General features: G+C 42.7%; 1 long non-coding RNA gene across 1 annotated transcript; it reads right to left on the reverse strand.

Moving 5' to 3' along the window:
* Positions 1-2,544: 2,544 nt before the first annotated feature.
* LOC141258298 (uncharacterized) lies at positions 2,545-5,844 on the reverse strand. Its single transcript, XR_012318275.1, has 3 exons — positions 5,738-5,844; positions 3,976-4,137; positions 2,545-3,162 (listed from the first exon to the last, which is right to left on the reverse strand). It is a non-coding gene; the product is annotated as an uncharacterized lncRNA (long non-coding RNA).
* Between the last annotated feature and the right edge of the window lie 8,048 nt (positions 5,845-13,892).

Below are 13,892 nucleotides of genomic sequence, written 5' to 3' on the forward strand. Positions count from 1 at the left end.
CCCAGCATTACTAGTGGTCTAGGGCGCAGAAGGTGTTAGTTTTATGTGCCTTGTGTTGATATAGTGATTGTAAGGGTGCAGTCAGAAGGCAGTATTACGGTACTCGTGCGAGGATCACATCGCAATCCTCGGACTGGCCTTCGGCTCTCCTGACGTGAGACGCAACTCAATTCACTTTAATGGATCCGATTTGCAACGCCGGCCACCACCTGTAAACGCTATTTAGGAAGAATGGAACCATATTTTTCTTTATCGACATATATGTATGTCAGATGTCCAGATGTCCAGTCCCAGTGTATGCAGTCATACACGTTGGGTACCAGCTGTGTTACCGCAATGGCAGGTTTATGGAATCGCAGGTTCAATTTCTCTAGGGTGACTTTAAAAAAAAACAGCTGCAAAACAGTTTTGCATTTTTTTAAAAATGTGTAAAAAATAGTTGAAAAATATTATGTATATACAGTACAGACCAAAAGTTTGGACACACCTTCTCATTTAAAGATTTTTCTGTATTTTCATGACTATGAAAATTGTACATTCACACTGAAGGCATCAAAACTATGAATTAACACATGTGGAATTATATACTTAACAAAAAAGTGTGAAACAACTGAAAATATGTCTTATATTCTAGGTTCTTCAAAGTAGCCACCTTTTGCTTTGATGACTGCTTTGCACACTCTTGGCTTTCTCTTGATGAGCTTCAAGAGGTAGTCACCGGAAATGGTTTTCACTTCACAGGTGTGCCCTGTCAGGTTTAATAAGTGGGATTTCTTGCCTTATAAATGGGGTTGGGACCATCAGTTGTGCTGTGCAGAAGTCAGGTGGATACACAGCTGATAGTCCTACTGAATAGACTGTTAGAATTTGTATTATGGCAAGAAAAAAAGCAGCTAAGTAAAGAAAAACGAGTGGCCATCATTACTTTAAGAAATGAAGGTCAGTCAGTGCGAAAAATTGGGCAAACTTTGAAAGTGTCCCCAAGTGCAGTTGCAAAAACCATCAAGCGCTACAAAGAAACTGGCTCACATGAGGACCGCCCCAGGAAAGGAAGACCAAGAGTCACCTCTGCTTCTGAGGATAAGTTTATCCGAGTCACCAGCCTCAGAAATCGCAGGTTAACAGCAGCTCAGATTAGAGACCAGGTCAATGCCACACAGAGTTCTAGCAGCAGACACATCTCTACAACAGCTGTTAAGAGGAGACTTTGTGCAGCAGGCCTTCATGGTAAAATAGCTACTAGGAAACCACTGCTAAGGACAGGCAACAAGCAGAAGAGACTTGTTTGGGCTAAAGAACACAAGGAATGGACATTAGACCAGTGGAAATCTGTGCTTTGGTCTGATGAGTCCAAATTTGAGATCTTTGGTTCCAACCACCGTGTCTTTGTGCGACGCAGAAAAGGTGAACGGATGGACTCTACATGCCTGGTTCCCACCGTGAAGCATGGAGGAGGAGGTGTGATGGTGTGGGGGGCTTTGCTGGTGACACTGTTGGGAATTTATTCAAAATTGAAGGCATACTGAACCAGCATGGCTACCACAGCATCTTGCAGCGGCATGCTATTCCATCCAGTTTGCGTTTAGTTGGACCATCATTTATTTTTCAACAGGACAATGACCCCAAACACACCTCCAGGCTGTGTAAGGGCTATTTGACCAAGAAGGAGAGTGATGGGGGGCTACGCCAGATGACCTGGCCTCCACAGTCACCAGACCTGAACCCAATCGAGATGGTTTGGGGTGAGCTGGACCGCAGAGTGAAGGCAAAAGGGCCAACAAGTGCTAAGCATCTCTGGGAACTCCTTCAAGATTGTTGGAAGACCATTTCCGGTGACTACCTCTTGAAGCTCATCAAGAGAATGCCAAGAGTGTGCAAAGCAGTCATCAAAGCAAAAGGTGGCTACTTTGAAGAACCTAGAATATAAGACATATTTTCAGTTGTTTCACACTTTTTTGTTAAGTATATAATTCCACATGTGTTAATTCATAGTTTTGATGCCTTCAGTGTGAATGTACAATTTTCATAGTCATGAAAATACAGAAAAATCTTTAAATGAGAAGGTGTGTCCAAACTTTTGGTCTGTACTGTATATATATATATATTTTTTTTAAATATTTATTTAAATATTAAATTAGATATTAAATTGGTATCTTCATATAAATGTTAACTTTTAAAATATAAATGAATAATATTTTCAGATTATGTTTTCCATGTAGTGAAAGCTATTACAAAAAATTTACGGTAAATGCAATTTTTTTAATAAAAATTACATTTTTTGTCATCTGGTCCCCATAAAAAAAATAAGAAAAAGTAATCAAAAAAGCGATATATAAAAGCAATCAAAAAGATTAAAAAAAGCAACAAAAGAACAAAACGATAACAAATTTGGTATCATCCTAATCATTTTGACTTGCAGAATAAAAATAGCCGGTCAATCTTAATTGTAAAGTGCTGAGGAATATGTTGGCGCTATATAAATGAAACTATTATTTCATTATTACTAATTTTACTGCAAAGTGAACTATTTCCGCCCACAAAGAATTTTTTTACATTTTTAGTTCTTCAGAAGATTTATTAGGTAAATTTAGTAAGTGGCAATCAAAACTTTTACCATGAACGAGCCCTTATACGGCTGTTTTGACGAAAGTTAAAGACGAAAAAATTAAAGTTTGGGAAAATATATCCAAAAAGGAAGAATCCAGCTAGAGATAATATACGTCCATGGATGATTCCGTCCACCATCATCCGGTGTGATCTGGAGGCAGCAGAATGGCGTTTCTTCGGACTTGTTGTATTTTATTTGATAATGACATTAAATATTAGAAGCCATAACAGCTGCTGTGTTTATCCTTTCTTGAGTGTATTAACCTCTTTAGCCTTTTTTTTTCCACAAGAAGGATTCAGCGGTGCAGATTTGACTGTCAGCTGCAGTGCCTGGCGGCCCCTCGGATTGGCATACTGACAGGATTTAAAGTCCACTGCCGCAAGTAAACATGGATGACATTGCAGACAAATAGATCTGGCTGACTTGAGGCACCTGCAGCTGCTTGCACCAAAAAAAAAAAAAAAACCCCAACAGAGGTTGGGATCAGTGAAGTGGAAAAACATAGAATTTACCTCTTGTTATTCAGCCTGGTGCTCGGCTCCTCTGGCTTGTGTCTATTACAACATGAAGAGAAACGAGAAGATAATGAGTAGCACTCTATCAATCAGAGCAGACGTTTCCACGCCACTGCCGCCATGCTACAGATCAAGTCACAAAGCAATCTACTGAACAAGTTAATGCTGGCATCATTTGGGCAATTTTATAAAATTGTAAAGAACTTCCCCCCCCCCCAGAAATAGCGCCTCCCATGTGCCTAGGCTATATGTGGTATTGCAGCTCAGATATATTTAAAGAATACCAGTCATCAAGTCAAAAATGTCCAGTTTTTGCTCTTATTTTATTCCCGCTGCTCCCCTGAGTACTCTATATATATTTTTTGTCAATCCGCCATATGGTTCTGGAGATATGGTCCTTTTTATTTAGTGTAAGTTTTTATGGCCTTTACAAGAGGGCATGTCTCACCAGATCCTCTAGGGCGTGTCTTTATTATTCTTTATTATCAATAGGGCGTGGCTCATTATTATCCTGTGAGCCACGCCCTATTGAGCACTAAATAAAAAGGCTCATATATCTGGAACCGTATGACGGATTTAAAAAATACAAAAAGCAGAATACTCAAGGGAGCAGTAGAAATAAAATAAGACAAAAAACAAGCCACTTTTGACCTGGTGACTAGCCCCCTTAAAGTATCAGTCCAAGGTGCAATTACCAGAATAAGTCATTAGACATGAGTAGTTCTGTTTTGGAAAGAAAAAGGCACATTTTTCCTGTTCTCACATAAGCCGTATAAAAGAGTTCTCAAACAAATTTAAAATGAGCCCAATTAGAGGGGAAGTTGTGCAATATATCAATATGGGGGTTCTTACTAATGTTCTCTTGTGTGTAGGTTTGTACCATTTTGAAGCCAGGTCCGCTTACTCAGCATATGTTCTGTGCCATCTATACTGGATTGTCTTCCATAAGTTGGCAGATGACGGGGCATTTGACCAGATACATCATTTGAGAAAGAGAAAGTCCGGCACACTGTCCTATTAAAAAAAATCACGTGCTTGAGTAAGGGAGTCGTGGTCCAGACTTGTTGAGGAAAGAACCTCAGTACCACAAAAGAAAATGAGACTGTAGGTCTTACCATCTTATTGCTCTACAAGATTTCTGCCTACCTTCACTCGCAACAGATGTCCTTGACAAAGACCGCTCCTGGTCAAAACGTTGGACTATACCTGTTTTTGTCTCCTTGCCAAATCAAAATAAACTATCACAGCAGCTAGACCTACAGTCTCATTTTCTTTTGTGGTGCTTAGGTTCCTTCAACAGATACATCATTTGGCCTTCTCAATTGAAACACACTTGATCACCTCCCTATACTTACACCGTGGGGAATCAGGCCAAGGTACAGCGTATTTCAATGGAGGAGGTTGAGGGGCATGGCTAGTCGCATACCCCTCTATTTGCCACCATCTTATCGAGAAGAGTTTCACACTGAGAGCACAGAAGACATGTCTAGTGAGGTTTTCTTTTCATAGGGGTTTTTTATGTACAGTTATCTTTTTCTTTAATACACCTTCTTATACATGTGCACTATATGGACAAAAGTATTGGGGCACATGTCTTAATCAGTGAGCTCTCATTCAGTAGCATCACATCACGTCTGGCCCCTGCCATGCCATCTGCCTTACTAATGTGACAGATCGACCGGTGGTGCAGAGCTCACTGATTCCAGTGCGGTCCTGTAATAGGAGCCATCAGTGTAACAAGTCCGTTCATGACATTTCTTCCTCCTAAATATCACCCCATCACCTGTGAGTGATATTATTGAGAAGTGGAAGGAACCGCAGCAACTCAGCCACAAAGTGGAGACCCCGTAGGGCCAAATTCTGAGGAGCAGAGGGCAGAAAAGTCACCACCACTCTGCTGACTCCATAACTGCAGAGTCTGAACCTCCTCTGGTATAACATCAGTACAAACACTGCACCCCCGCCGGGAGCTACATGGCCGAGCAGCTGCATGCAGCCTTATATCACTAATCACAATGCGTCGGATGGAGTGATGTAAAGCTGCCACGACTGGACTCTGGAGGAGACGTGTTCTGTGCAGTGATGATCACACTTCTCTATGTGGCATCTGATGGAGGAGTTTGCGTTTGGTGATTCCAGGAGAACGTTACCCCCTGAATGCATTGTGCGCTGTACAGATGGTAGAGGAGGATAATGCTATGGGCTGTTATCAGGGGTCGGCCTCAGCTCCTTAGTTCCAGTAAAGTGAAATCTTAATACTTCAGCACAAGACATTTTGGACAATTGTAGCTTCAGTTTTGTGGGAACAGTTTAGAGAAGACCCTTTTCTGTTCCTCATGATGGTGCTCAGCGCACAAGCTCCACACAGACATGGTTGGGGGAGTTTGGCAGGAAGAACATGACCGGCCAGTGCACGGACATCAACCCCATCCAACACCTTTGCGATGAATTAGAATGGAGATTGTGAGCCCGGCCTCTCCCCAACCTTAGTTTTCTCCTGGGTGCCTAGAAATCTTTGACAGCGAATGCCCGACATTGGGCTACCAAATTAAGTAGCCAGCTTAAATGTCTATAAATCCTTCCATGGCTGATACTGGACATTATAATGTATTACCTCCATGTCTGTGTGGACAGACAGCAGACAGCATTCATCCATCTAGTCTACCAGTGACAGGACAATACAAACAGCCCCGCCATCGCCTCCCACTAACACCACAAGACAAAGTTCACGGCACAGCTTTGTTTTCTTGCTCTTGGATTTGCCGCTGTTTTTTATTCTTAGTCCTGCCGCCTCGTGTTTCCTGCTTTCTCGGGGCAAACTGTGAACCTTTGGTCTTTTGTCATCACGAGAGAAAAAACACAGACGTGGATCCTCCAGGGGCCATCTGTCATTTGCGTCTTGATGCAAACGTTATTGAAAAAATGATGTAAAAGTCTAAATAGGAAGACAGGTCATGGTTATAACTTGTAAATCTGTGAACCTCGTGTTACAAACCCATGTACCAAGCACTAAGGCTCCGCTGAGGGTCATGTACGTCTCCTGTGAGGTTTGTGCTACAATGAGTTGTCAGAATATATCAGGGAATTGCTTACATAGTAATTCCTATGTACACGGTTATTATATAAATGCCTCTCATTAGTGAGTGACCCAAAATCAGGGACAGTTTAACAGGCAAATTTGTCCTAATTTCTATTGTTTGACATTTTTGGCCAGTTTCAGTTCACTCAAAGGTTTAATTCCAGAGAATCAAGTTATCCCATATCCACAGGATAAATTTTGGATTGCTAGGGGTCTGACCACAGGGACTTCAGCAATCCCAAGATTCGGGCTCTGGAACCCAAAGAATGGGGCTTTTCAACCCTGACCTGAATGGTGAGGAGGTCCGTATGCTCGGCTACGGGACTGCCAAGTGCCCGGCGATTTTCTGTAGTCACGTAGACAATGAATGGACAGAAGTTGAGCATGAACAAAGCCCCTTTCCAATTGCTCCAGACCCTGGGGGGTCTCAGTATTTGGACACCTGGTGATGAGCAAGTTATCCTGTATGATATGGATGGGAATAACTATATTTTTGGGGGGCAATTTCTCTTTACTACCTTCATACTGCTATACAGTACCAAAACCAGGGGTGTAACGATCGCGGTTGCAAAGAGTGCGACCGGCCCGTGCATATTTCATCTGGATGTGCATCCTTGGATGCAACTTCAGTTGCAGTGTATTGCGACGCAGAGACCCACCTGCTCCCTGTGGCGTGCCCCTTACAAGCAGTGCATGGCAGTGACGTCATGCGCCACCCATGGCTGGCATGCCAAAGTCAGCTCCAGGCTATAAAAGAGGACGCTGTACATTGTGGGAGTGGAGGAAGGTAGGATCAATTACTTATTTTTTTTTTAATATGTTGGAAAAGACCAGCAAAACGGGCATTATTCTGGGAAGGGGTCCAGAACAAGGGACATTATACAAGGAAGGAGTCCATGATGGGGGGTATTATAAAAGGAAGGCACTCAGGATGGGGTACAATATACAGGGAAGAGGCCTTGGGTGGAGTCATTATACAAGGAAGGGGCCCAAGGATGGGGGACATTGTTATAGGATGGGGGACATTATACCTTGAAAGTGCCCCTGGTGGAATACATTGTACCAGGATGGGGGACATTGTTACAAGACTGAGCCAGGATAGCCAATATTATTCCAGTAAGGGGTTCAGGACAGGTGACATTATACCAGGAAGGGGCACAGGATGGGAGACATTATTATTTGAAGGGGATCAGGATGGGGGACATTATAGCAATTAAGGGCTCATGATGGGAACATTATACCAGGAAAGGGGACATTGTAACAGGAAGTAGCCCAGGACAGGGGATATTATAACAGGAAGAGGCAAAGTATGGGGGACATTATACCAGGAAGAGGCCCATGATGAGGGACATTATTACAGGATGGGAGCCAGGAGGAGGGACATTATTATAGAAAGGGCCAAGATGGGGGATATTATTATAGAAATCAGCCATGACGGGGGACATTATTACATAAAGGGGCCAGGATAGGGAGATATTATTACAGAAAAGGGCCAGGATGGTGAGCATTATTACAGAAAGGGGGCCAAGATGGGGAATATTATTACAGGAAAGGGCCAGGATGAGGGAACATTATTACAAGAAGGGTTCAGGGGATAATATTACAGGAAGGTGCCAGAATGGGTACATTACTACATGTAAGATGAACAGGTATGTATTTATAGGATCTAGAAGGCTACAAAGGCCTATATATCTGACCAATATGGATGGGGCTCAGGTCCAAATTTTGCACCGGTTCCCATCGGATTGTAGTTACGCCACTGACCAAAACAATACCGTAATATACTGCTCATATGATATCACTATATATTGTTAATATGCAGCATCAAAATCATATTTCATTAAAAAGTCTTCAATATAATTTTGTTTTGTTTTCGCATAGTACAGCAATGAACTAAACCAGAATATTTTGCCATTTGGACTCATTTTACCCCTAAAATTGCCCTACCTTCAATCGCCGATCAGTCACCTGCTTTATATACGGATCAGTAAATGCCATGCATATAAGACACTGCGCCCCATAGCTAAGATCTGATCTGTTCTGTTCTGATTGGTGGGGGTCCCAGCATTTGAACCTTTACAGATCAGAAATGTAATTTGGAAATAACTCTTTAAAGCTTCATTCTCTATTAAATAAGTTGTCTCCTATCCGCTAGGATCCGATCGCTGGGTCCCCCAGTGATTTCGAGATTGGTCTTTAGGATCATGAGTACAGTTCTTTGCACTGCAGCGTTGGCCTGAATGTAGCGGAGGTGCACTTCCATGGCCTCCGGTCCATTCATTGTCTATGGGACTGCAGGAAATAGCCGAGTACTGCACTCAACATAGTCAATAAATGGAGCAGAAGCTGAGCAAGCACACCTTTGCTCCATTCAGGACGGGACTGTTTTCGGAGTTCTAAAATCCTGCTGCTGGAATCTACAGGGGTCCCAGCGGTTAGACCCCCAACGATCAGTAAATTATGCCCAATCCAGTGAATAGGGCATAAATTGTTGGGTTTTTTTGGGAATAAACTTTTAAGGGCTAAACCAATTTACACAAATGTAGTTGCATCGGTCCCTGGTTTAAGATTTTGTATTGGGACCCGGAAGCTTCAGGTTGCATTTTTTCGCTTCAGCATTCGCTTGCACCTCCCAGGCCTTATAAGAGACGTCTACAAATTAATAATTTCTATTTATAACATTTTTAACCCCAAGGAGCAGAGCAATCTAACACAGAACTATTTATTTTAAATTAGAAGCTTTTTCTGTGGACAGAAAATTAGCAATAAAAGAACATCATTTTCAATTTTGACCAACTTTTTAGTGGGTCATAGCAATTTTTTTTTGCAGAACATTGGTAATTTAAATGATAAATCACAACCACTGTGGGAGATTTCTGCAATCAAAATTCAGTTGTTAGCCCCGATATTAAGAAATATTCTTATTTCCGCATTAATAATGTAATTTTCTTGCATGGTCACATCTAGAAAGATTTTTTTTTTTTTTAAAGTTGCAAAACAGCAATAATAATAATAATAATGACAATAATAGCAAAGAGGAAAAAATGGAAATACAAAATTTAAACAAAAATTTATGGTCACCTAGATGGTTGGATTTTCAAACATTCTACCAAAAGACTATGGTAATAATGAGATTTTTCATACAATTACTGAATTAGAACATATGTACAACATATATTTGTTTCTGCAACTTCTTCAAGGTTGTGCTGACTAACAAGGCCATCACGAGTCTCCTAAAATATATTTATTGCACAAGATCAAGGGTTTTTTATGTGTGTACACAAGGGATTTTTGCAAAAAGTGCAAAAAAATTAATTAAATTATATTACATTGTAAAAAAAAAAATGTGGATGTCAGACATTTATGTGGACATGCTTGACATCCCATCTGAAACCAGAGTAAGTTCTACAAACATGTTTGCTGGACCCTGGCAGTGGATGCCAGACCACAGTACTGCACACATTTTACTAGATGCTCCCCTTCTGATTAGTACCCCCAAGATGTAATTACGTTGTGGCATGAAGCACATATAATATCGCTTTGGATATATCAAAGAGGTGCTGGAGATGCCTCAGGTAGTAGGAGATTTGCGGAGCTCTGGTCCGGCGGCCATGATTAGAGACATGGCCACTGGTCCATGTGACGCGCCCCTGGGCCTGTGTCGCGCTGCGTTGCGCACGCGGGAGCTTACCCGGAGCCGGATCTGTTGAGGGTTGTAGTCTCGTGGCGGTGACCCGGTCCGTGCCCAGGGAGTCAGACTAAGTGGCGCTGTATTAGCGGTAGATGTTGGACGACTACGCCACCCGTTGAGTGCAGCTAAGGAGCTGCTGCTGCAGGGCAGACCGCTGAGGCCGGTGGTAGGATTGTGCAGCGTGATAGTATAACCCCCAACGGGAGGGGTATGGCCTCAGGGCAGCCGACGTGGATGATGGGGGTAGCAGGAACCACTCGGAGACGGTACGGTGTAGTTCAGGGTCTTTACTGGTGACAAAGATAGACCCTCCCGGAGTACTGGCTAGCGATTGGGGCCTGGTCAGTCCTCGAGCAGATGGGATCTCCCCTGGCCAGGCGGAGTTGTAGGCCTCCCAAACTAACGATACTCTTCTGGCTACCTTGCTAGAGGCGGGTATAAGTAGCCCACGTCCCTGAGTGTACCGTGTGGTGCTCACCCGTATGGCCGGTGACTCGGGGCCTTCTAGTAGCTTCCACTCCACGACGGCGGTGCTGGTCCCACGCGTGTGACCATGCCTTCGGGTTTCTGGGCCAGAGGACCTGCAATCCCCTGCCGGTCGGTTTCTGCTGCTGGGTAAGATTAGTCCCCACAGCCTCGGACTCCGGGTCCGGTGATAACTTCTCAGTCAGGGCGAGCTCTGCAGCTGCCAGCCCCTGACTCCTTGTAACACTGCTCCCACAGAGCTCCTGTTGTTCTTTTCCCATAGCTGCTTCTCTTCTCTGTCTCTACTTCTGGCATGGCCCAGGAGCTGGGCCCAGCCGGAGCCACAGCTCCCTGTCAGCCCTCCTGGCTGAACTCTCCCTTTGAACTCCCCAACCCTGCCTCAGCCCCAGGTTTATATAGGGGAAGTCCTTCCCCTCCCAGGACTGGGCAGGAGGTGTGGCATGCATAGGATTCCTGACCAAGAGACCTCCCACCTGCTCTCAGACATAACATTGCTGTTACTGTGGAAACCAGACCCCTGGGGTGCCACACATGCACTTGCCAATCTTTTTGCTCAACTCCAGTATTTCCATCTCAGATTTTTATGACATATTCAGAGGATATGTTGTTTGGGTTCCACCACTGCCATTGATTAGAGAAGTAGCTACTCATTTATGGCTCTCTAATTTGACCTCTATGGAAGTTCCAAAACAAGGAGAGCAAGTGTGTCTAGATTCCTCTCCATTCATGCTGGTGGTGGACAGGATTCCAGTCCATTCAGCCAACAGACTATTTGTGAGGTCAGATAAGGATGTTGGCCAAGAACATCCAAATGTAGGTTAAGGGCTAAAATCTGTGCAGCCATCTTGTGCTGCTCTGCTCCAAGTTCATCATATCATTTCTTTATGGGTCCAACTTTGTGCAAGGGGTCACAGTTGTGCTGGAACAGCAAAAAGACATTCGGGCAACCACATTACTGAAAAATCCTGTCCTATGTCCACTGGAGAGATAAATCTGGTTAGCAGAATGATTTTGGTAGTTTATGATGTTCTGATTAGTGATGAGCGAGCACTAAAATGCTCGGGAACTCATTACTCGGATCCAGCACATTTGAATACTCGAGTGCTCAGTCCGAGTAACGAGCCCAATGTAAGTCTATGGGAAACTCAAGCATTTTTCCAGCACCCCTCTTCCCCACCGGCGGTCTGCAGAGGGCCTAAAAATTGTCCAAATCGATGAGAACAGTGCTCAAATGACATGGGGACAGCATGGGGAAGACCCCTGGAAGCATTTCTGACTCCCAGGTCACTGCTGTCAACAACGTGGTCAGAGGTATTACGCCACTTTTACGGACTCACAATAAAACATACAAAAACGAATCCAAAATGGATTTTCCTGGGAAAAATGTTAAGAAACATTCTTTCCAGGTTAATGACTTGTATATAAAGCAAAATAAATAACCCAAAACAAAAATACTCCTCCACACCTTGTGCTATGTCCAGACGTAGTGTTTTTGATGCATTTTTGTACTTTTGCATTGCTTTCAACCGTGACAAATGCATTCACCAGGAAATGTCATTTTAACATTTTACAACCTTATCTGGCCATGTGGTGTGTGAGATATCATCAGACACATCATGTTTCATTTATGATAGAGGAACTCTGAAAGTCACAAACACTATTTTTATAGGGCCATCATGCAGCCCTTACTATTCTTAAAGGGCCAGCAGTCAGCTATGCCTTGTTGTTCCCATTATTAAATAGTGGGTCTCTTATACTGTTATTGCAGTGATTGCAAGGGCTGCCAAAAATTTGGACGCACCCCAATACTCCTTTGAAGAGACATAGAGGAGGGTCTCAGGAAAAAAAATTTCCCATTATAAAGGAGTGGGTCTCCTATAGTGGTAATGCCCATGCAGTGACTGCAAGGGCTGCCAAAATTTGGGAAAAACCCCAATACCAATTTAAAGATACATAAAGCTGGGCCACAGTAACGACATGTTTCCATTAGAAAGGAGCGGGTCTGCTATACAGCTATAAGGTATGCAGTGAGTCCAACGGCTGCCAAAATTTAGGAAATGCCCCAATAACAATTTAAAGACACATAGAGCAGGGCCACAGTAACAACATGTTCCCATTAGAAAGAAGAGGGTCTCCCATACTGTTTGCCTATGCAGTGAATGCAACAACTGCCAAAAATTTAGAGGAACTCCAATGCCCCTTGCAAGAGACGTAGATATGGTGATATAGTAGAAATTGTGGTGATATGGTGGTGGAGGATGAGGAGAAAGAGGAGGACAAGAGCAAATAGGCAAAATCAGGAAGCTTATACCCATGTCTGGGTATGAAGACAGAGGTGCATACAAATAGAGTTAGACCTCCCAAAAAAAGACACTGTATTTGAGTTTATGCTATGCTGCTATAATTCGGTGGTGTTGATCTGTCCGGTCCTCGTTGCAACTTCTCACTCAGGATGGTTCTGTGCATGTGTGCGCATGGATATGGCACACATCATGAAGATGTGACAAGATTCGGACGGGTGATGAAGAATAACTTCTCCGTAAATAGAATTTTCCAGGTGAAAACATGCACAAACAGGTGAATTATCATTTTGCCCAATACCCTCATCTCTAATCAGTCCCTATATGAACTGATGACATTCATCACGCACTACAATTAGTTCTTCGGAGGCTTGTAAAACTCTCAAGGATCTTCTGTTGATCCCTCAAACTATTTTTTTTTCTTTTTGGTTTCAATATTTTATTTCAATTAGCTTGCCGAAGATTGTCTAAACTGGATACCATTGTAACAGATCCTCAGCTGTCAGGAGCCTTCGTACTGTATAAGTTTGCAGATTCTGATTGTAAAGAACAACATTTTTATTCATTGACACGAAGCATGTACTTAATGACTTCAAACTGGAAAACCCCTTTAAATCATTTGGTCGTCTGTGGCTATGACTGATTCCCACATGTTCACAAGGTTGCAGAAAACCTTGACTTATTTACAAAGAGATGGAGAGCTGAGATAAGATGACTTAATAATCTACCAAATTCTTGCTAAATGTTGTTTCTTTCCACATCCTCCACTAAAAGAGAACTGGACAGAGGGAGGGAGAAATCTCTTTATATTCAGCATGATATTTTTTTTACATGTCATGACTTAATTCTAGTAAAATCCCTCTAATTTGTTATGACCTGGACTCATTTATCAAGTTTTACAGCTTAAGAAATGGTCATAGAAATATATACAAAACAATGATTGGTCACATTGCCCAGATTTCACCAATCAGACCTCCTTTACATAGAAATCTGTGCATCTTTAACATAGTTCCCCGAGATCTAGAAAGTTCCTTATGGTACAGACAGTCTCTACAGATTGTTAGATTGTTGCTACTAACTCTTGTAGATTTTCCTCTTGGGAACTTTTTTCCTTATCCCAGATTTTCTGTAAGCGGCATAACCAAAGATTTATGGGTCCTGGGGTGAAAAATTAGCTAGGCACTATAACTATTAAAAACACAACATTTTACTG

Source organism: Phyllobates terribilis, unplaced genomic scaffold (assembly GCF_046119375.1).
Source record: "Phyllobates terribilis strain yellow unplaced genomic scaffold, ASM4611937v1 Scaffold_3__8_contigs__length_932513732, whole genome shotgun sequence".
Lineage (NCBI taxonomy): Eukaryota > Metazoa > Chordata > Amphibia > Anura > Dendrobatidae > Phyllobates > Phyllobates terribilis.